The following is a 4,375-nucleotide window of genomic DNA, read 5'->3' as shown; positions in this document are numbered from 1 at the left end:
GTATTTACAACAACAACAAAAAAAATCTGAAAAAAAAATAGGCCTGATAATTTATTTCATTTCTTTGTTTTCTCGTGAACTATGCATTGTTTAAATTTAAAAAAAGATAAACCAATAAATAAAAAGAAGCAGTAATATTCTATCTATGGATTCACTTCTTAAAAATTCTGTGCAGACGGATGCATTATATTCCTAGAATTACCCAATACCAACCAAAGAAAAAAAAACGGCGACAAGATTATTATGAGGATATTGGAATTTCCACATGATGTTTGTAAACAAAATTATGACGAAGACCTGCTCTATTTTTGTAAGTAGATTTAGAATTATTGATTTTGTTATTTATTTCATTTAAAGCATGTTAATACATGGCTCATAGATTCTTTTTTTTTTTTTGAAGTCTAAAGATCTATAGATCATCCTGATTCCTCGTTAACTGATGAAACAATCTTATGAATTTCTGTCACTGTAAAGTGTTTGCAGAGCTAGCAGTCGATGGGGTTATTCAGTAGTACATTATACAAGTTAACAAAGTAAATAATCGTCAGAAAATTATACACATCGGAATATTATTCTTTCGTTCGAATTTCCTCAATGACAACGTTGTAGGCTAGTATTCGTTCGTTCGAATATTCTCAATGTGTACACTAGCTGATGATTGTACTTAAAAAATCATACTGTCATGTCTAAATTTGTCTGTAATTTGCAAGTTACAATTTATAAGTATCTTGATCACAGTCATCAGCATTACTGATTAGAAAATTAATTATCTTCTCTCAGACATGGTTAAAAGTATCCTACTACTGTAGTGTACTAGGGATTAACAAACATTGCATGTGTTGCAAGTACTATTTTTTTTTTTTTTTTTTTTGGTGTCAAGATAAATTTTGAGATATGGGGGGTCAGTGCTTATAGTACATGTCATGATGGACATAATTAATAACCCCCAAAACTCCTACTTATATTGTTTGGAAGTATCCAAATATCAAATTACTAATTCTCTGTTAGAAAATTGGTTGATCCTCTGAAGTTTACATAGGACATGTACCCACATGATTATTGATATAATCAATGTTTTTTTTTTAATCTCTGAAAAACAGTCTTAAAACTTTGAGTGAAAAATCAATCTTTATACTGCTACACTCATTTTTTATACCATGAATACATACTTAGGAATATCATTATTAAGTTATGTTCATGTTCTTTTGAGGGGAAAAAATATACATCATGTAGATGCTTATGTGTAAGTAAATTATAAAAGACAAAAATGCTAGGACTTTTTTATTTTACATATTTATTTGTAAAAATATTTTTTCTATTAATTGGAAATGAAATAAAAAAAAGTTCTAGCTTTATTACTAATAATATGATTTTTTATTAGAATTGATAGGATATTGGATGTTTAAGAAATAAAGACCGCATTCTCGTGAATGTTGCAGGATAACCTGCAATGTTAATGTAGACATAGATTTAAATTACACAAGGACTCCCATGCCAATTTCAATAGTCCTCACCCACTGAAGTCAAACACAAAGGTAGTCGCACGAGATTTACATGCATATTTAGCCTCCTTAGCGTCAGACACAGAGACAGGTGCGCACGAGATTTTCATGCATATTAGGCCTTCTTAGCTCCTGACCTATCGACCTGCCTAATTTACATTCCAATAGAATTATCAAGAAATCAATTCCGCTAACTTTCAAACAGTTACCACAGAGAAAAAAAAAACAGACATGGAAATATTATGGCATGACATCATGAAAAATTCTCAAGGGCATAAAACTACTATATACAGATACCGGTAAATGAATGCAGAACATGCACAAAGTTTCATTTATGGTATATTGATAGATAAAAATAATTTATACTTTTATACTTCGACCTCAGTAGGGGTAAATTTTAACGTCAGTCATTTTGGCTGGATCGAGAAATTTGAGTGATCGATATTCAATTCATTTTCTAATTTTAGTGAAAAATTTAATCCATGCTTTGTTATTATACATGTAATTGGTATTGTATGATTTATTCTATTTTTTTTTCTTTAACAGAAAATGAAGGTATAGTAGCTGACATATAGTGTACATGTACCACTTGAAGATTTGTCCCCCTTGTAGATACAAGAAATGCAAAGGTAATTCTTTGTGAAAATAGAATGAATAATAAAATTTTTCAAACCATACAACAAAAACTACTTTGAATAATTAGTACGCAACCAACCATTTACAATTTAATTTTGCAGTTTTATTTCTTTAACATTGAAAAAAAATCAAATTTGATATTTTTTTTTAGCTCTACTGGTCAGAGACCAGAAGAGCTTATGGGATAGGAAGGTGTCCCTCGTCCATCCGTCTAGCTGTCCGTCTGTCTGTCTGTCCATGGCGTCTAGTTGTCTGTCTGTCTAGCTGTCCATCTGTTTGTAATTTTTCAAAACACTACTCCTCCTACAGTTTTATTCTGATTTCAATATAACTTAGACTGCACTAAGGTACATTTCAATGAACGGTGCTGCCATGGTTACTAAGAATAGAAATTTCTGTAAAATTCCTTTAAAACGCTACTCCACCTACAATTTTGGTATGATTTCAATATAATGTGGCACACAAGTAGACTACACTTAGATACATAATTCTATTTATTGCTGTCTGTTGCAAAGTTTTAAATCCAAGTGTTACTTTTTCTTTGTTATACATATAGACCAGGAGAGCTACAGTCTCATCAGAGACTTCTGGTTTATCCTTTTCATCACACAGCGACTTTCTTTTTTTTCAGTGTACACAGATACATACACATAAAAGGAGACATCACCTCATGATCTGTGGATCCATTGAAAACTTTAAGGACAAAACTTTTGATAATTCATTCATGTATTGAGTGTTGACTCGAATATTGAATATCTAATGAATGGAACCAAGAGAATTAATTTAAGAAGTATTATATTGTATATTACTCTTCTTATTCATCTGTCAAATTTCTTAATTAAAAATTAAACTTAAAGGCTTAAATAAGGATTTTTTTTTCATTATTTTAATTAGAACAAGTTCTTTAATTTATTTTTCTCTTATATAAACAGGCATTTAAGGTCATACGCAACGTAGTTTGCACTTTATTGGGTTCTTCCCTGGAGTTGAAGAGTTCCACTAAATGAAGGACCTGTGTGCAATATTTTTATTGTCTATATATGGATTTGTAAATCTCTTCTAAAACAATTTTGATAAAAAAAATCTGGAATTTATGTTTTGTAATTTTTGTACATTTTTCTTTGAATAATGCAAAATTTTTCAAACTTTAATATCTTTTCAAAATCCCTGGAAATGCATGCTGATATTTTGTTTAAAAGTATGTTATATGGTACATGTATTATAAGTTTAAATTTAGAATATCTTGAAAAATTATCAGTAGGTAAGGTATCTTGCGTATGTCCTTAAATGTAAAATGAAGGTATGTGTACCTTTATTCAATGAACTAGGGAACTCATGAAGTGTGCATATTTATATAATAGTGTTGTATTTTGCATGCACTATTCTTAAAAAGTAGTCAGGGTTTGACACATGGTGCACAAGCCGGAGGCTTTAGGTATAATGTACAGATAGTTTTAGAGAATAGTAGTTGAGTGATGGAGGCAATTGCAAGAAACTATTTTAGAAGAATTATTTTGTTTATTTTTCATCTTAAGTGTTAGCTGCAGAACTGTAGCTCTCTGAAAAAATATATATTGACAGTGCCACCCATAGAAAAAACTGTATATTTATTGTGCACTTTTTGTGCACTGTTTCTCGATTTATTTCTCAGTGTTTTTAAAACTGTCATCTCAAAATATTACTAAACGTGTGTTTCTAACATATTCTTTCACTGTTTCCACAATAAAACATTCCTTATAATTGTTTTTAACAGCCCTCCTGGCCCTGAAATTGAAATCATTGAAAATTTTGCCTATTTATACTGCCATTTTGGTCTTCACGAGAATTCGGTCCAACGCACTTAGTACAAGTGTAAACTACGAAAGTTATAGAGGAGTAAGGACTTTTTTGAAATGTAGCTTTTTTTTCAATTGAGGTAAGAATTTCGAAGAATTAATTCAGAACCAGTTATACAGTTTTTTCAATGGGTGGCACTGTAGCTCTCTGGTCTGTCAACATATATTTTTTCTGAGAGCTACAGTTCTGCAGCTACTTAAGTGTAAAATATTTGAAACTAAGTTTATATATATTATAGTACATTGATATTTATAACGGCGTCTGTGTTGTAATCGGTAGCGCGTCAGACTGACAATCTCGGGGTTGTGAGTTCGCTCCCAGGCGTGGGCGCAGTCAGTTTTTCTTCAGAAAATGAAGTCGTGCACTATTTCGGCATAGTATGCTTATGCTATTTAAATCCT

At 30.9% G+C, this 4,375-nt stretch overlaps 1 long non-coding RNA gene across 1 annotated transcript; it reads left to right on the top strand.

The window, feature by feature from the left end:
* The first annotated feature begins 216 nt into the window (after nt 1-216).
* LOC133206346 (uncharacterized) lies at nt 217-3,006 on the top strand. The gene is made up of 3 exons (XR_009723751.1): nt 217-310; nt 2,049-2,131; nt 2,770-3,006. It is a non-coding gene; the product is annotated as an uncharacterized LOC133206346 (long non-coding RNA).
* The last annotated feature ends 1,369 nt before the right edge of the window (nt 3,007-4,375 follow it).

This window comes from Saccostrea echinata, unplaced genomic scaffold (genome assembly GCF_033153115.1).
Source record: "Saccostrea echinata isolate AGI-Se365-2 ecotype Australia unplaced genomic scaffold, CSIRO_AGI_Sech_v1 ptg000054l, whole genome shotgun sequence".
Lineage (NCBI taxonomy): Eukaryota > Metazoa > Mollusca > Bivalvia > Ostreida > Ostreidae > Saccostrea > Saccostrea echinata.
This window is presented reverse-complemented; position numbering and strand designations above follow the sequence as displayed.